The sequence below is a fragment of the Aquarana catesbeiana genome, linkage group LG01 (assembly GCF_042186555.1).
Source record: "Aquarana catesbeiana isolate 2022-GZ linkage group LG01, ASM4218655v1, whole genome shotgun sequence".
NCBI lineage: Eukaryota > Metazoa > Chordata > Amphibia > Anura > Ranidae > Aquarana > Aquarana catesbeiana.
In genome coordinates, this window is record NC_133324.1 from 400,652,447 (window position 1) to 400,673,307 (window position 20,861).

Sequence of the window (20,861 nt, forward strand, 5' to 3'; positions counted from 1 at the left end):
AAAACCTCTATTAGGAATTTTCCGTGAGCAAGAAATTCAATATAACTGGGGCTTTCCAGCATGCCTAATAGCGAAGAAAAACGGAAGAAGTGCGAAGCTAAGATTTGTGGAGGAGATTCCGGACTTTTGCAATAAATTAGAAATTACTTTCCCAGAAATGGAAAAAAATGCAAATAGACAGGAGCGAATAACGGTAGGAGACGACCTGCAATGGCAATTAAATTCAAGGAATAGACAACAGGACGTGGAACCCTGAGGAAATAATTAGCAGAGAAAATATCACACAATGGTACAAGGGGCCTTAGAGTGGATAGGGGGGGGGGGGCTGGGGGGGTGGATTGGGAAAAAGGGAAAGTGAAAGGATTAGAAAAACACAATAAAGAAAAGTGAAGGCAGGGAGAGGGAGACAGGGACTCATGAAGTGGACAGGGGGTCGCCCTATTAGTGTTTTAGGAGAAGGGGGAATAGGGTGCCCAACAGAGCTCCGCCTCAGATTAAATAGAGCAGAGGGGGCAGAGTGTGCCCCACAATACAAAGTAAAATGCTCTCAGCTCTAGAGAATATGGGGTTAAAAAACCCATATCAGAAAAGAGGGAGGGGGGGTGGGGGGAGGGAAATGGGAGGGAAAGAGGGAGGGGGGGAGAGGTTTGGTCCACACGAGTTGTTGCATAGGCGCACCTATCTTGAGACAAGAGATGGGGAGACCCCGCGTGACGGCTGGGTGGCCTCTCCCCCTGGTCTTCTAAGAGGACCGGGGGGAGGGGTCGGCTGGAGGACGGGCGGGGAAGAAAAAAAGGTAAAACAATGAAAAATGTAAACAGTAAAAAAATATCCTCCTATAATGTCCTAGGATTAAATTCTCCCGGGAAGAGAAACATCATTCTCCGAGAATTAGAAAAAAGTAAAGCAGAAATAATTTTCCTACAGGAGACACATATAACCCAAAACTCGAATACTAAAATCTACTCAAGAAATATACCAACATGGTACCAAGGAGACTCGCCAATAAGAAGGGCCAAAGGAGTAGCCATCGGAATAGGGAAAAATGTACGTTTTTTAATAGACCAAAGAAAAAAGGATCCGGAGGGTCGTTATCTTTTTATTACAGGTACCATACAGGGGGTAAAATATAAATTGGCTAATGTCTATTGTCCTAACAAGAACCCCAAAAAATATTTGATAGACATAATAAAAATACTAATGGAATTCAAACAAGGTAAATTAATACTAGCTGGAGACTTCAACTTCAGCATGGACAATAAAATGGATAGCACTTCCATAGTAAGGGACAGAGAAGTAAAACAACTAAAGAAATTAAAAAGAATATTATATGAACAGCAATTAATAGATCCTTAGAGAATTCAGCACCCCAGTACAAAGGACTACACATTTTACTCAGCAGTACATAAAAGTTACTCCAGGCTGGATTATATCATGGTCGAACATAGAAACTTGGAAGAAATAGAAGAAACAAAAATAGGTGTAATAACTGCCTCAGATCACAGTCCAGTAATGTTGAGTATGAAAACACAAGAAGAAGCCCTTGAAAGGGGTCCATGGAGAATCAACGAAAATTTATTAGAAGATAGCGAGACCGAAAAAAGTATAACAGAAGAAATTAAAAGATATTTCAAGGAAAACGATACACCAGAGGTATCGAAAGCAACAATATGGGAGGCTCATAAATCCGTTATCAGGGGCAAATTAATAGCTATAGGGGCAAGAAAAAAACAAGAAAGAAAAAAAAAACATGCAGCAAACAATAAAGGAAATATATGAACTGGAGCGAAAACACAAAAATCAAATAAATAACAAAACTTTCTGCCTATTATCTCAAAAGAGAGAGCAACTAAAAGACTGGATGGAACAAGAAGAAAGGAAGGAGTATAACAGAGTAGTACAAGAAAAATTCAAATGGGGCAATAAACCAGGAAAATACCTTGCAAATTTGGTAAAAAAAAAGAAGTCTTTAAACTATATTGAGAAGATTAAAAACGAAAAAGGAGAAGTGGTAAATAAAACTACAGATTGCGATAACACTTCAAAAATACTTCAGTTCTCTATACGCAATAAAAGGACAGGAAAGTTGGAAAGAAGCGAATACAAGAACAAAGAAGATACAAGAATATCTAAAAAATGCAAACTTACCAAAAATAAAAATAGACCAACTAGAAGATCTGGAAAAGAATATTACGCAAGAAGAGATAAAACTGGCATTAAAGGAAACTCCCGTAGGAAAAAGCCCAGGGCCAGACGGGTTCACGGTTAAATACTATAAAAAATTCGAAGAACAGCTGACCCCAAAACTATTAGAATATATGAATTCCATAGGGGAAGAAGAAGAAATAAGAAGTGAATCGTTACTAGTGCACATCACAATACTACCAAAAGAAGGGAAAGATAAAACTAACTGCTCAAGCTATAGGCCAATAGCACTACTGAATGTAGATACAAAGCTGTACTCCAAGATCCTGGCCACTAGAATAAAAAAGCTGATTCCACTTTGGATCAACTCGGACCAGACTGGTTTTGTTCCGGGGAGAGAGGGGCGGGACAACAGCCTAAAATCAATATTGATGCTGCACAAGAAGGTGCAGAATGAGACCCCAGTTCTATTCCTGTCTTTGGATGCAGAAAAAGCATTCGACAGGGTAGACTGGGGTTTCATGATGGATACGTTGCGGCACCTGGGACTCGGGACAAAAATGATGAAGTGGATAACAAACTTGTATAATGGCCCGACAGCAGTCGTAAAGGTAAACGGCAGACTCTCTCCACGAATTAAGATGCAGAATGGAACACGGCAAGGCTGCCCTCTGTCTCCACTATTATATGTATTGGCTTTAGAACCACTATTAGCAACGCTCCGCAATAATCAAGAGGTGGAAGGAGCGAGATTAGGAGGAAAAGAACATAAGATCGCAGCATACGCGGACGACATTTTGATGTACGTATCCAATCCAAGAGTGTCACTCCCAAACATACTGAAAGAAATAAAAAAATATGGAGAACTGTCAAACTTCAAAATTAATCCAATAAAAACAGAAATATTAAATATAGGACTAGAGAAAAAGGAAGTCCAGTTCTTACAAAAAGAATTCCCATTTACTTGGGTAAAAGAATTAAATTACCTTGGAATCAAAATAACCCCTAGAGTCGAAAAGATCTATCAGGCAAACTTTATCCCACTGATCAATGAGGTCAAAGAAGAAATGAAAAAAATAAGAATACAGCCACTTTCATGGATTGGAAGAATAAATATGTTCAAGATGATGATACTTCCCAAAATAAATGACAGGATACAGATGTTACCAGTAAAGATTACTCAGAGCTTTTTTAAAATAATTAAAACAATTTTGTTAAAATATATATGGCTTAATAAAAAACCAAGAATCAAATACACGCTGATTACAAGGAAAAAGGAGCACGGAGGTCTGGCCGCCCCAGATATAAGCAGGTATTATAAAGCCATAGTCTTAACAGGAATGTTAGAGTGGACAAATGAGAAAAATGAAAAAAAATGGGTTGAAATGGAAAACATAATAAGCGGAGTCACATTATATAAGAATATTTGGATCCCACGAAAATATAGAACATTGGACACAGACACACATGAAATAACAAAAAATGTATTTAAAATTTGGGACACTATTCACTTAAAGAATGAATGGAAATACAACTCACCATTAATAGCACTCACAGGATCGAATTACTTTATCCCCGGGAAGGAAATATTTGGAGCCCAAGGAATATGGAATCCACAATTGAAGGATATCACCAGAAACAGCAAAATAAGAACACGATTAGAATTAGAGGAAAGGAATGGATGGAAGATGAATGAATAGAATTATAGTCAATTAAAGCACTTAGTAAGCACAATACCACATCCACTTAGAGATGAAATGAAACTAACCGCTCTGGAAAAGTTATGTATCAATGAAACACCACTGAAAAATGGAACATCAAAAATCTATGGTATACTGACAGATTTGGACGCACAAGAAAGACCAGAATACATAAATCAATGGGAAAAAGAAATGAATTTAAAAATAGATAACCAAAAAGTGTAAAAAATGATAGAAATGGGATATAATAAGGCCTGGGACATGAAGACTATTGAAATGAATTACAAACTAGTAACAAGATGGTATATGACTCCAGTAAGAATACATAAATTTCAACAAGATAAAACATCTTCGTGCTGGAGAAAATGTGGCCAAAAAGCAACGATCACACACTTATGGTGGGAATGTCCAATAATAATGGAGTACTGGAAGGAAGTGTTAAATAATATAAAGGAAATAACTGAAGAAGAAATAGAACAAAACATCTGGACTTGCCTTTTCCATATTCATAATAAACCTAAGAAACAATATATGAAATCAATAGCCCCTAACCTCCTGAATGCGGCTAAGGCCTTGATACCCAAGAACTGGCTAAAAAGTGGAAAACCAGATATCAGAAATTGGCTAGAGGAAATAGATTATTATTACAAAATGGACCAGCGGAGGAGTGGGGAAGGAGGAGAGAAAAAGGATAATAGTAGATGGGAAAGTTGGAAAAAATATAAAGCCTCAGACATTTATTTAGACAAGATGAAAGAAAGAAAAGATGTAGAGCCAAGATGATAAATAAATAATATAAAAGTGTGGACCAAACACAAGGGAGGGGAGGGTGGGAGGAGATAAGAGGGACTGAGAGAGAATAAGGTAATAGTGGGTTTATATTTACAGGAGGGGTTTTGTTTGGTTTTTAAATTTATTAAACAAGACCCTTGAAGGGAAAATAAATAAAGATGAGACGGAAACAATCCACAATGATGTGAAAAATGAGAAGAGATAAAGTTTGACATATAAAGTTGATATAATGTCTCTCAAAAAAATTTTCGCTGAAGTGGAAAAAAAAAAAAAATACATAGTTACATAGTTAGTCAGGTTGAAAAAAGAGTGAATAGAATACTACGCTAACAATCTAAGTAAAAATGATATTAAAGCAGCGACTAAAGTGTTATACAGCACAAAACAGAATAATGAAAAAAAAAATCGCGCTAATAAAGTGTGATAAAGGACACAAAGTGCCACAAAATTAAATTTCATAAATATTGAAAGAACCCAAATGGTGTTAGAGTACATCAATGAGTTGAACACACGAACACATATATTGTTTAGAACAATGTCCATCCAATTAGTCCACAGCAAAGTGACATAAGTTGTAAAAATCATACTAGTCCATAAAATGAAAAAACACATCCCCAAAGGTGATAAGTGATTAAAGTTCTCGTTGCAGTGAACAAAAGTGCATAGATGGGACCTCCACCTTGAAGAAAATGCTGCCGCTTACCAGAGAGAGTTGGTCCCTGATTACAGGGGACCACACTGAGCAGACGGCTGTAACCCCAGCCCGGGATCTCACAGACAAGCAGTGGATAGCATCACGTCCAACAGGCTCCTCGTCATATATCCCAGCAGAGTATTGCAGAGTGGTGTAATTATCATAAGAAACAACAAAATGCTCCACATAGCGTAAAACCATGCGACATTTATTGAATAAAAATTAGCCAAATGAACACTTACGGATTAGCAGATAAATAGCAGCATAAAAAGAAAAGCCAGCCGGCTCCAAAATCAGCCCGTAGCTTCCGGGACTACACGAATAGCGGTGACGTCAGGACGTGGCTCCTCCACCCTACATCGTTTCGTCACTAGCGGACGTGGTCACTTGACCACGTCCGCTAGTGGTCACGTGACCAGCTACGGGCTGATTTTGGAGCCGGCTGGCTTTTCTTTTTATGCTGCTATTTATCTGCTAATCCGTAAGTGTTCATTTGGCTAATTTTTATTCAATAAATGTCGTATGGTTTTACGCTATGTGGAGCATTTTGTTGTTTCTTATGATAATTACGCCACTCTGCAATACTCTGCTGGGATATATGACGAGGAGCCTGTTGGATGTGATGCCATCCAGTGCTTGTCTGTGAGATCCCGGGCTGGGGTTACAGCCGTCTGCTCAGTGCGGTCCCCTGTAATCAGGGACCAACTCTCTCTGGTAAGCGGCAGCATTTTCTTCAAGGTGGAGGTCCCATCTATCCATCTATCACTGCAACGAGAACTTTAATCACTTATCACCTTTGGGGATGTGTTTTTTTTCATTTTATGGACTAGTATGATTTTTACAACTTATGTCACTTTGCTGTGGACTAATTGGATGGACATTGTTCTAAACAATATATGTGTTCGTGTGTTCGACTCATTGGTGTACTCTAACACCATTTGGGTTCTTTCAATATTTATGTAATTTAATTTTGTGGCACTTATTTGTGTGCTTTATCACACTTTATTAGCGCGATTGTTTTTCATTATTCTAGGTTGAAAAAAGACACTAGTCCATCTAGTTCAACCATAAAAAAAAATATCATACAATCCCATACAATCCCATTTACCCAATCCTATACCCACAGTTCATCCAGAGGAAGATGACCCCCCCCCCCCCCCCTCCACCAAAAAGCAGGAACCAACTTGCTACAGCAGGGGAAAAAATTCCTTCCTGATCCCAGAGAGGCAATCAGATTTTCCCTGGATCAACTTTACCTATAAATGTTAGTACCCAGTTATATTATGTACATTTAGGAAAGAATCCAGGCCTTTCTTAAAGCAATCTACTGAGCTGGCCAGAACCACTTCCGGAGGGAGTCTATTCCACATTTATTTTCACAGCTCTTACTGTGAAGAAACCTTTCCGTATTTGGAGATGAAATCTCTTTTCCTCTAGACATCCCCCTTAATCTCCTCTTCTCTAACGTGAATAAATTCAGTTACTCTAATCTTTCCTCATAGCTGAGCTCCTCCATGCCTCTTATCAGTTTGGTTGCCCTTCTCTGCACTTTCTTCAGTTCCCCGATATCCTTTTTGAGAACTGGTGCCCAAAACTGAACTTCATATTCCAGATGAGGTCTTACTAATGATTTGTACAGGGAAAATATATAACAAATTGCATATGACTAAACAGGTGAACCACAAGTCCCAGATAAGGTGAGCAGAAAGTATCCATGTGTTGGGAAAGGAATCCAAATCCGAAGTGACAAACTGCGCTGCACTTCTTTTTTAATTTATTTTACAGATTTATGTCAAGATCTTAAGTGTTCAGCTGGCATAATATATTTTAGTTCTTAACTGCACTAATTGCACCTTTTTATTGTTATTGTTATAAAATTAGTAATGCAACCTCTCAATGTAGGTATATATCAAGTGGACGTAAAAATAATTCCAGTTTAGGAATTTTTTAAACAGTTAGTCACAGATGATAAAAAAAGGTTTCGAGTAAAAAAAATCCTAGTTATATCAGAACGAGAATAAACAAGATTTTAGAACACAATGACATTGTAGAGCAACCTGCAGATAAAGGAAGGGGAGTAGTCATTTTAAATTAGCAGAACTATCATGATGAAATGACAAGGTAATTATCTGAAAAAGAGACCTATCAAATATTAAAGAAGGACCTACTTCAATGTTTTTCAGAGAATTACAAGAACTATATTAGTTATAGTATATTTAGTTACAGTCAGGGATTTTTTTCTCAAACAATAGGTACTGGAACTCAACCACTACCCGCCCCAAAACCCCATCAAATAGTGGGTGTGGTCATATTTCACAAACAGTAGAAGTGTCTTAAAGGGGCATAAATATCAGGATTGCATTACATACAGAGTGCAGAGTTCATGGGGGTTACACACAGAGTGCAGAGCTGTCACTTGTAAACACAGAAACCAGACTTCTGTGTTTACAAGTGATTGTGGAGAGCAGGCACCAAAGGGTCTGAGCCAGAGGTGGTGGAACTAAGTTCTACTAAGTTCCCCCTGAAAAAAAGCCCTGGTTACAGTAATATTTAGTTACATCAGGTTTCTATATGCCAGTTATTATTTATTTTTTATTTTTTTACCAAAAATGCATAATGATGTAATGGATGTGATTAAGTTGTTACCAGGTAAAAATGTTAAAATGCCTATTTCAAATGTAATATTGTGTCATTGCTTAGCTTGTTAAATCTTAACTCTAAGAAATTCAGATAACAACAGATATCTGCTAGTTCCCTTTTCTTAGTCTGAAGCTGAACCACAAAGTTATAAATTGCACCAAAGGCAGACATGACATCAACATCCAATGTCTCAAGAGGAAGTGGAAGTTACCAAGATATTTAATAATAGCTATGATTAATTGCGGAAAATTGTTGCTAAAACTACTGAAACTGTTAAAATCTCATATATTGTCATAACAACATGTTTTGCATATGCCGTATTCTCTGTCTGAAAAAAGTGTATAAAACTGAAGGAAAAAGAGGAAATAAAACTCAGAAATGACTTTCACACTGAGCCTGTCTCAGGGGAGATTATTTCAAGAACAAGAAGTGTACACTTCATATATATATATTCAACAATCTGAACGGGGGTAGATATAATAATATCAGACTTTGTTCTGAATCCAAAACATTTTGGCGCCCAACCTGGGGCTCGAGGCTAGGGTCCCAAGGGACAGCCGATCTCGAGAAAGGACATCGGGACAAGCCAACACGGAAATAGGAGGAGACTGATCACTTCTAAGAGCGGTAAGACACTTTTGATATTTTGTATATCTAGTCTACTGTTTATCCTGTACCCGTGGCTGGTCAATTTCTGTGCCCGTATCGGCTTCCTGCGGCCCTCAAAGACAGGTATTAATCTTGCCTCAAGTCTGTTGAGTTAAGGAACCTGCAATTATATCTACCACCTGTTTTGTTCTGTTCTGTTTTGTTCTGGTCAATTTTGTGTTTTGTGGTGGCTGTTGGGAGTTGGGGATTGCTTATATAGTCACGGATGACGGATGAAATTAGTTGACGTGGTTTAAACTTCTCCTGGGACTAGGAGAAGGTGTCAAGATGTGGTTAAACTTCTCCTGGGGGGAATAAAAATAAATAATTGTGCGGCAAAGCACAGGTAGTACAGTAAGTACGGGCAACCGGGAAACCCCGGGGGGGGGCGTCAGGAACACGCATAGCGGTGTGGGGGATCCCGTGACAGTTTGAGTAATCCTGTACTTCACTGCAGTTGTCACATATTTTATTGTTGGTTGATTATGTCATGTCCTAAAAGTGTTTGCGGACTGTTGTTTGGCATACATGAAGGAGGCTGGGGGTTAGTTAAAGTGGTAGAGCCAGGATATAAGAGAGAAGTTCTTGGTTAAAAACCCTTGTTAGCAGAGATCACAGATGTGTTGGTATTTAGATTAAATGTACATTATCCAGTTAAAGTTGAAGTTGGCAAATCACCACAGGCTATAGAGAGTGAAGTTAAAAGGAGGGAACACGCAGCCGAAAGGTGTCCGTTGCAACTTCAACAACCAGAACAGTTTGAAGAGGAAGAAAAAAATAGAGTGAGGAATTTGGGCATGGTTCTGGGAAATGTAGATGACATTTAAAGTGGTGCATTGTATAATGTAACTATAATATTAGTTACTGTACTCCTTATCTGTTTATTAAATGTCTTGTTGAGAGTAATAAGTAGTCACATATTACTCGCTCCCCTACCTGTGGCCACCTGAGTGGGCAGGCTGTGACTGGTCTACGTTTTGGGAAGACGCGTGTAAGGAGACTTGCACGGCAGTCGAACACTGTAGACATTCCTTTCTCTCTCTCTCTCTCTATGAAGGAAAAGATGCTGTCAAGAAAGGGAAGAGATTGGCAAAAGTGTGTGGGGTCACTATGCATTTGGGTGGTCGGCTAGAGCCGAATGAATGGCGTGCTCTTTTAAAAGGAAAAGGGGTTTGTTGTGGGACCACGGGCTGCTGCGAACAGCAGACGCTTGGTTCAAAGTTGCCAAAGCCATTCATGAAGAAGGGTGGATAGAACAGGAAATATGTCAGAATGGTTGTATTGTGTATGTGTACAAAAAGCCAGAAAAGGGGTCAAAATCCAAGACAGACAGCCAGCCACCGCCCTATGATGGCACCCGGCCCTCAGAAAGTGGGTACCGCCCCTCTGGCACCGCCCTTTCCTCTGTGCACAGTGATACCTCCCCTCTGACACCTCCACCTCAACCCCCTGCACCTCCACCATGCTTGGATGTGGGCGGGGCACACTTGTCTTTGTACTCCTCATCTGGTTGCCACCACACATGCGTGACACCATCTAAGACCCCCACACCAAAACCCACCCATATGTATCCGGTGATAGACCAATCCTCTGGAACATATTATAAGGCCCAGCCTACCCTGTTAATGATGGGCTCTTTCTCTGATGAGCTTAGTCAGGAAGATGAGGCAACCAGTCCTTCACAAACACGTCCTAGTCCTACTCAGCCCGGTCCCACCCATCAAAGGCCCGACCAGAGTCGTGCCAATCCTGTGGTGCCTGGAGCCCTGCCCGACATGCATGTTGGGACAAGTGCAATCCCACCCTGTCACATTCCGACCTATTACATTGCCACAGTATGACTCACAAGCTGGAGGAGCAATGGATTCCTTCGTGCCACTGTCCAACAATCCATTCGACAATCCAGTCGGAAATCCATTCGACAACCCATTTGGCAATGACACACATTTACAGTCCTTCTTCCATCCCTCATGGGTCAATACACAAGTCCAACAGCCACTGCCCAATACTCCGTACCCAGGATATGGACCAAGAGTCCATCAAGATCTCAGACACACACCACCACAGGACATGTGGGAAAGAGCAATGCAGGCACTTAGGGGGATGCCTGCAGCACCAGGGGCTCCCCTGATGTACATACATTTCAAGCCACCTCAGGCTGCTTCTCTAAAAAGAAATTGTATACCTCAAACTGGGATTTTAAGGGCAATGTAATGATTGAGAAATTATTTAATAAAAAAAGAATTTATTAATGCAAAAGACAAATAGAATACAAATAAACATACAAATCAATATGTGTATGTTTAAGAATACAGAATAATTGTAAAAAACATCAGATACATGAGAATAAATGATGCGTCCTGCTGCTAAATACAAGTACCACCAAAATTGATGCGATGGCATCCTGATAGCAGATTCCAACGCGTTTCAACTTTTAATATCAAAATGAAGTCTTCCTCAGGGAAGGACTGCATCACATTCTAGAATTTCAAATAACAACATGATTACTAATATATATACATATACATGTCGCCTATATCTAAGACAATCGCATTTCAGCTAGAGAGATTATATAACATATGCGACTTACATTGAGGCATGTAGCTATGAAAAGTGCTTTCCCAGTGCTGGCAGGGGCCCTAATCACCCATTGTCTGTACCGCTCAAAAATCCTCTACGGGGCGGCCTGGTGTATTTTTGAAAAAAACAATATTTGGCAGCCAAAAAAGCATAGAAGGCTGAAATGACATAAACAATAGGGGAAGTATTGAATAAATTTTTTTTTTAAAAGAATCAAAAATGATAATGATGGTATTTCTTGGGGAACCAAATTACCCAGAGCCACCAGAAGAAAGGAAAAAATTCAATACCTTAAGCTGGTCGTATGTGATGTTAGGAAGAAATTCCAGGTTGTCAGTAACAGAGAGCTCAGGTCCTAGAGTACCTCTCTGTGGAGAAGCCAGTTATAGAATGCTGCCTACGGCCGTCCCTGGCGTCCTAATATAGGGGGTGTGGGCGTGGTTATGTAGTGGGCGCAGTATACATCTAAGTATAGTCTCTCAATCATTGGTGGTGCAGTGAGAGGGGCGCGGCCTCAATTGGCCGCCGTCATTATTAAATAACATCCTTTTAGGTGTTTTGAAGGGAAGCGTCACCTGGCTTCCTGTTGTCTAGGCGATGGACGCCTAACTCCCTCCCTCTCTCCTCCCCGGCCGTGACGTCAGGTAAGAAACCTTCCACTTCTCCCATGGAGTGTGGGCGCGACCGGAGGCGGGGAGAGAGGTGCGTCGGATCACCGAGGCAACATCTCATGTGGGGAATATTAGACGTATGTGACGTCGGAGTCACGTGGCTCCGACGTCCATTCACTGAAAGAAAGGGGCGCTGTATGATCTATACAGCGCCATTGGTTGCTTTGTCTGTGACGCACAAGGTGTCAAAGCACAGTGACTCCGCTGCCTGTCTATAGGACATCTGAGGATGTAAACACCGCTGATATATGCAATGTTGTGGGGGTCACTGTGGAGATGGCGTTTCTATATTCCTTAATGAGTGAATTAAAAAAGAAAGGAGTAAAGAAGAGTGTGTGTTAAGAAAGGCTCTTTTAGTTGCATTCAATCTAGAAAGTAATGGATTATATTTCTTTGTTGGATGAAATGGGAACTTAGATGCATTATTGATTTATTTATTGAACTTAGCCCAACCCCCTATAATACGGCTTAACTGGCACTCGCCCCGAATGGCAGAAAACCGATATTAGGGCTTATAACCACCGGCACAGTGGAAAACCCCCCTGACACCACATTGAGATTGGCGTCTTCAGGGTATTTTGGCCATGATCAACCATCATGGCCCCCCCTGTGCCGGGTAGGGATAAAGAAGAGCGGGGAAGACAGTGGTAGCCCAGACCCAATTTTGGCAGGACTGGGAAGCAAGATCATAGAACGTGGCTACATGCAAAAATGCTTCTATAGTGATAACAGCGATCAAAATATTATACATGATAAATATACAGTTTAGATTGAAAAATATAATGAGATACAAAAAATGAGTAAAATTAAAGTAAGAAAAACTCTTCTATATTTTTTAACCGGGTGGGGTGTAGAGTTAAAATCCTGGCAATTTAGAACACATGACAGTTGGCAAAGAGATCCCTTCTGAAGATCATTAGCCTATTCTGTTGTTAATGGGACCCTTTTTGTCTTAATATGTGGGTAACCCAAAGGCTTTAAGTGGAGATGGTAATCATTACAGAAAATAGCCCCCATTTACAGAAGGACAAAAGAAGATATAATGGATTGTTTGTTAGTCCGTTTTCCCCGAGCTGAAACCCTCCAAGAAAGCTCTTGTCACGAGCCTATCAGATCCTGAAAAGCATCCCATGCCATATTTTAGAAGGATCGCCCAAATCCAAAAGACATATGCAGCGGCATGGCAGGATTTGGTGAGCCTGTGTGAGATAAAGGCAGGGGATGCTTACTGGCCAGTGATGGAGAAATGCTTCGATGAGTATTATGTGGACAGTAGCTATGACTCAGGATGTGATTTTGTGGCCCAGTTAAAGAGATGGGCCCAAGACCGCTTGGCAGACCAAGCGACGAGTATACAGGAGATTACACAGGACAAAGGTGAATCTGTTGAGAAATATCATAATAGGATAACACAAGTGTTCACTGATTTGGGTTTTGGCATGCTGAACAAAGTACATAAACACATGTTGGCTGCAGCATTTGTCTCAGGCCTTAAGGAATCAATCCGAAAAGGTCTGATCCTGTCATGCCCACAGTATAGAGTAATGGATCTTGAGATGTTGTTATTAGTGGCCTAGAATCTTCACAGGGCAGCAAAAAGGTAGCTCCTCTCATGGTGGCCTCTGACACACCATATTTGCCCCCATCAATACAAAATCCACGTGTCTGCTACAACTGCGGAAGACCCTGCCATTTCAGAAGGGAATGTCGAAGACCGCGGAAGCTTGCCCACAGGCAACCAGGCCCCAACCATGACCCACTGAAGACGTCCGATATCGGAGACATGACACTCCTCCTCTTCCTCCTACACCCCCTTCAGACCATACAGACCTTCTCCGCTAGGATTTCAGCAAACCTGTGTCACTTACCCCTACAATGGTATCCTCTGCAGACTCAGGAGGCCCTCTCGCAAAAATAACTCTCCCCATCGAGGGCCATCCTACTACTTTCTTATGTGACACAGGCACTACCAGAAGTGTGATTAGGGCCGAAGAACTATCCGATACCTCGTTCTTATCAGACATTGACATAACATGCGTAGGGGTGGATGGAAAACCCAGGAAAACCCCCTTACATGCCCTTTACAAGTTGGCAATTTTCCTGATCTACTAGCAAGATTTGTGGTCTCTTCCACATGCCCCTTAAATCTGTTAGGGGCTGATGTCTTATTCAGACTCCAGGATTCTATTTCCTTCCAACCCGATGGTGGTGTTCTGGTCTCCTCACCACTAACCATAGATGATGCCTCAGCACTGTGCTCCGTTCCCCTTTTACTATCATTGGATGCACAATGTGAGGTTGGAATCCCAAAAGAAGTTTGGATCGAGTCCCTACATGCCTGTGGTCCACAGGGCCTGAAGATGTAGGACGTCTAAAAGTGCCACAAATCGTGGTGCAGCTAAAGCCTGGGGACCCCTTGCCCAGAAGACCACAGTACCCCTTGAAGCCAGCTCAAGCTGCATCTATTTCAAAGCAAATCGAGACCCTTCTGTCAAATGGAGTTCTGATACCCTGCACATCTCCGTGCAACACACCACTGTTCCCAGTGAAGAAACGAACTGCAAAAGGAGAGCCAGAAAAATACAGAATAGTACAAGACCTTAGGGCTGTGAACGAAGCTACTGTATTGTAGACACCAATCATGGCCAACCCACACACCTTGCTGGCAGGAATACCACCCACAGCAAAATACTTTACAGTAGTAGACTTAGCGAATGCTTATTTCAGTGTGCCCCTCGACCCCCATTGTCAATTCCTGTTCGCCCACGGGGGGTGGGGCTATACGTGGACTGTTATGCCACAAGGGGCCCAGAACTCCCCCTCTCAATTCACCAGAGCAATGGCCCTCATTCTGGACACCTGGATGAAATCACGCCTTGAAATTGTACTCCTCCCGTATGTAGATGACCTCCTGCTCTGTGCAGATACCCTTGAAGATGCCTTAATCTTCTCTGAAAGTCTCCTCCAACACTTGGCTGAGCAAGGATGCAATGCCTCAAAGCAAAAAGTCCAGTGGTGCAAAGAAAAGGTGGTTTTCCTGGGTCATTGCATCTCTCAAGGCACTCGACATCTCACTGAAGAAAGAGTTGCTGCAATCAAAGCCATCCCTTTGCCTCAAGGTCATAAACCCTTCCATGCTTTCCTAGGATTAATCTCCTATTGCCGCTCTTGGATTCCGGGAGCCTCCCTCTTGATGCAACCTCTCTATGATGCCCTGAAATCTGACCCTTTCCTGCTCTCCCCAGAGGCCATAGACAATTTTGAAGTTCTGAAGGATATACTCTCCACGGCCCCCGCTTTGGTCCTCCCAAACTATGAAAAGACTTTAAAACTGTTTGTCTCAGAGAGACAAGGACATGCCACAGGAGTATTGGTTCAGGTACATGGCAACAGGCTCAGACCCATTGGTTATTACTCTTGCCAACTGGACCCAGTGGCCAAGGGGGGACCCTCCTGTCTCAGAGCTGTCTTTGCAGCCCAAGCTCTTTTGGACAAGACTGCTGACTTGGTGTTGGGCCACCCTTTAATCCTTCTTGCCCCTCATGACATAACTGCCATACTAAGCCAAGTACAGCCCAAGCACCTGTCTTCAGCAAGACACCTCAGACTCCAGTGTGCCTTGCTCCTACCTGATAACATCACTCTCCTCTGATGTGAAACTCTCAACCCATCCACTCTACTTCCACTTCTCGAGGGGGGAACTTCTTTGGAGAATGATGCTCATCTCACCGCTCATGACTGTTTCGAGGTGATGAAAATGGAGACTTCACATTTACCGACAGTCAGTGAAACAGCCCTTGAGAATCCTGACTTGAAAATCTTTGTGGATGGTTCCAGGTATGCTGACAGCGCTGGATGGTACCACACAGGATACGCAGTCACCACCGAAGATACAGTTCTTCAGGCTTCAGCATTGCCTTCCTCCATGTCTGCCCAGGAAGCAGAACTCCAGGCCCTAACAATGGCATGCAAATTGGCAGAAGGGAAAAGAGCTAACATCTATACAGACTCAAGATACGCCCTCGGCCTTGCCTGCGATTTTGGGGTCATTTGGAAAATCAGAGGGTTCCTAACAGCAGCAGGTACACCTGTAAAACACAGTGCAGCTATCAAGGATTTAATGGATGCCCTACTCCTACCAGCACAAGTGGCTATACTCAAGATAAAGTGCGCATGGCAAGCTGGATTCCCAAGAAGCACAAGGAAATCACCTGTCAGATACTGCTGCGAAGCAAGCTGCAAACAGAACACAAGAAGTCGTCAGTGGAGTGGATGCACCCATCCTGGACAGTACAGTGGACACCCCTGAAGAAACTGTACAGACCACCATGATTCTACAAAACCCTCCTGTGAGCAGGACCCATCTCAAGGAGCAGCAAGAAGCAGCTGACAAAGAAGAAAAAGAAGTGTGGATCAAGAAAGGAGTCACAGAAACTGAAGGGATCATGATATTAAACAAGAGGCCATGTCTGCCACGATCAATGTTTCCTGTAGTAGTACAGTGGGCCCACGGTGCCTCTCATCTGTCAAAAACTTTGATGAATGCCCTCATCAATAAATACTACTTAGCCCTGGGAATTACACCACTTACCAACAACTTTTGCAAGTCATGCACTGTCTGTGCTAAATGTAACCCAGGAAGAACGGACAAAGTACCTTTGAAGCATCTAGCAAAGGCCCAGTACCCCTTTCAAAGGATACAGATCGACCACATCCAGATGCCAAAGAGTGGCCGATATGAATATGTTTTGATTGTCACTGACATGTTCTCTGCATGGCCAGAAGGCTGTCCCGTTACCAACATGACAGCAAAAACCACGACTAAAAGACTTTTAACAGAAATAGTGTGCAGGTATGGTGTCCCAGAGGTTATAGAGAGTCACCAGGGGCCGGCTTTCATGGCCTCAGTGACCAAGGAGATATGGGCAGCTCTAGGGGTCACATTATCTTTCCACACCCCATACCATCCTCAGAGCAGTGGGAAGGTGGAAAGATTAAATGGCACAATAAAATCTAGAATGCTAAAAATGTCTCAGGAAACAGGGATGAGTTGCCAGATAGCCTGCCCATAGACTTATTCAGTGTTAGGTACACTCCAAGGGGAAACCATGGTTTGTCACCCTATGAGATATTGTTTGGTTCAGCCCCCAGGCTGGGTTGTTACTTCCCACAGCAATTACAGCTTCAATCTGATGTATTGACTGATTATGTGCCTGCTTTATCTCGAGAATTAACCCGTATCCATTTGCAAGTGTTCTCCTCCATTCCAGATCCTGAACGAGATACAGGATCACACAAGTTGGTCCCCGGCAACTGGGTCCTGGTAAAGAAGTTTGTGAGAAAACACACCCTTGAACCCAGATATGATGGTCCTTTCCAGGTTCTCCTAAAAACCACCACATCAGTCAAGGTGGCCGGGAAAAACTCGTGGATACACGCCTCCCACTGCAAGAAAGTCCCTGTACCTGAGGAAGGGGCCGAGGGAACCAAATGATTCTGTATATCCTTTTCATTGTGACTACTGTTCAGGCACTGGAGGTAGCCATCAGGCAAAAAGATGGTATAACACAATTCTGGTGTAACTCTTCTAACACAAATGTAGCTACCTTCGTATTTGACTACTGCATTATAGTCTCCTGCCCCCAAGTTTTATGGCAATGTTACATGTATCGGGATACTGTCCATTTCATGGGTCCTAGGTCCAGGTCCACATACATATGTGTCACGGATGACTACTGGGGCAACAACTGTGAGTATTGGGGATCCGTGGGATGGAATACAGGGGGTGACTGGGGGTATAAGCCACAGAGTGCTCTGGACAAGAAAGATAAAAATGGGAAATCCCTACTTAACAGAATGACCTTGCTAAAGACTGGTACATGCTCAAATAGTGGGAGGACAGGACACAGCATGGAATTCACCCTGACCATAGAAAATCCCAGCCCTACAGATGCTGGTACATATGTCCTGGGAACATGGTTGGTGGGGAGCACAGGAGGAACGACAGGGAAATTCCAACTTAAAGACATGTATGTATAATTCATCAGACCGCCAGCCCCCTCAGCCCATAGCTAACCCCCTGAGGCCCCATATACAGAAGTTAGGGGACATGGTGGCCTTAGCAGACCCTACCTTCAAGGACACAATGGCCGCAGAAACCTGGTTCTCAGATGTCAACTTGTGGCTAGTGTGGATGAGGTACAATGCAGAGAAACATAACAAGACCAATTGTTATGTATGGGGGGGTGCTAGGGGGGTGCTAGGCCTCATTTGGGAACAGTACCTCTAAACATACCCCCCGAACATGAAACATGTTTCCTTAGTCTGTTTACCAACACAACCACTAACCACTTCCTGTGTGAATATTGGAAGGAGGAATATCTCATAGTCACCAAGACTCCCAAGCCAGGAGAAGGTATCACCATACGATGGCAATCCTGGCAATTACACATGCTATGGACGGTATCAGGGAGTGGGGAAACCCTTTGGGAATTTCACTAGGGGTTACTGTGGATCTTATAGTGAGGCCTCTGTAGATCTAGTACAGAATCAAGTCCAGTCTTTGGGAGATGTATACTGGATTTGCGGAGACATGAAAATCAGAAGCAGATTGACAGAACAGTGGATAGGAGAATGCGCATTGGCCAAGGCCATAATGCCTCTGCATATTTTTCCAGAGGCCACTCCACAAATAGAACCAGACTTAAACAACATACCCAGGCTAACAGGAGGTGTAGTAGTGCCCCAGCAGGAAGCTTTGACCCTCATGTATACATAGACACCATAGGGGTCCCTAGAGGGGTCCCAGATGAGTTCAAAGCAAGAGACCAAGTAGCAGCAGGATTTGAATATTTGATTCCCATCATCACTGTAAATAAGAATGTAGACTGGATAAATTACATCTACTATAACCAACAAAGGTTTTCAATTACACCAGAGATGCACTCCAAGGTTTAGCCGAACAACTAGAAGCTGCGTCACACATGACTTTCCAAAACCGCATGGCCTTAGATATGGTCCCAGCTGAAAAGGGGGGTGTGTGTAAAATGGTGCTTAAAACAGGTACATGTTGTACCTACATCCCAGACAACACTGGCCCAAACGGTAAGGTGACTTTGGCCATCAGGAAACTTGAGGATTTGTCTGAGGAACTAAGAAAGAATTCAGGGCTCACAACCCTTGGGATCAATACTCCACCTGGATTAGGGGAGGGTGGCAGGGATTACTAACACAGATAAGAATAACCATCCTGATAATTTTGGTGACCTTGGCTGTCATAGTTTGCTGTATTCTCCCCTGTCTTAAAAAGTGTGTAGGGAAAGCTATTGACCAATGTTCTCCTACATTTATGAATCAGGAAATACCAGATGAAAATTATGAAATGCACTCAATTACAGTCACCTCCCCTCAATATGCAATGCCATAAGGTTACAGGGACAGACAGCACCTGATTTCCCCTCCAAGCTGTATTGAGTAGTGAGTTAGTCATTGCTCTTCCCTATATACAGTTAAAAAGAGTTGCAGGGAGGGGGGCAGGGGACTGGATAGGATTTTTAGTGTAAGGGACAGATTTTAAATAGACATTTTGATGGGGGGAACTGTAATGGATGTGATTAAGGTGTTACCAGGTAAAAATGTTAAAATGCCTATTTCAAATGTAATATTGTGTCATTGCTTAGCTTGTTAAATCTTAACTCTAATGCCCCGTACACACGGTTGGATTTTCCGATGGAAAATGTCCGATCGGAGCGTGTTGTCGGAAATTCCGACCGTGTGTGGGCTCCATCGGACATTTTCCATCGGATTTTCCGACACACAAAGTTGGAGAGCAGAAGATAAAATTTTCCGACAACAAAATCCGATCGCGTCAATGTGTGGCCTGTTCCGACGCACAAAGTGCCACGCATGCTCAGAAGAAATTCCAAGACGGAACAGCTCGTTCTGGTAAACTTAGCGTTCGCAATGGATACAGCACTTTCGTCACGCTGCAATGTTAAAAATGGTTTAATACAGCGCACTCTCTTCTTCTTTATAATGTGACAAGAATTAAGTAGTTTTGCTGCTCATATTCACACACACTTCTCACAAAGTTTTAGTTGTGTTTTTTTATTTGGATTCCCTGAATATATTGTTATTAGTTGTCACATCTGACAGATTTTTTTTTTTTTTATTTAAATTTTTTGGAGATTTTAAGCTTTTTTTTTCATTTAATGTTTGGATTTTTTCAAAGGCTGATCTTTGTTCAATGTTATTTTTATTTTTAATACAGAATATTTTTGTGTGTGTTTTGTGTGTGAAGTTACCCCAACACCATTGATATCTTTTATTATTTAATCTCAAGGAGATTGTTTGTTGTTGGTGTCCCTTGTTCATTTCACATTGTATATTTGAAATGTACCTGAATCCTCACAAAAAAACTGTCCTTTTTGAAGTAAAACACATAGGAGAGTATAATTCAAAACAAAAATCCTTTATCAAGGTATCGGAACCAAACAAATAGGAAGGCAACACTGGCTCAACATGAGAAATTAGCGAAGCCTGGGACCCCCACGGCAGACATCAATTCTTCAACATCAAAATTGGTGGCCTGAGGAGTCCATATGTAAGGGAGGACAGTCTGGTCCAGCATCCGGATAGCAGCAGATGACATCTGTGTCCCCAGGCTGTGGTACCACAAGAGGCTGCATTTTTTGGCCGACCAGACTGGATCCAGGGTCCTCACTTTCTGGTCTTCCTTTCACGCTTCATTCCCGGCTGTGGCTGTGCAGTTGGAGATGTGGCAGGAGGAGGAGTAGGACCTGGAGGAGGACTGTGAGGACCTGGAGGAGAGGGAGGACGAGGAGGAGGACCTGCAGGAGGAGGAGGAGGAGGACCATCGCAAAGGTGTGTCTGAGTTGTCATTTGGCCCCTCATACCTTTGTTAAGAGCCTCCAATATGAGCGCCTCACACAAGACTTGTTGGCCCTCCTCCATCCTCTGCATTTTATGGCA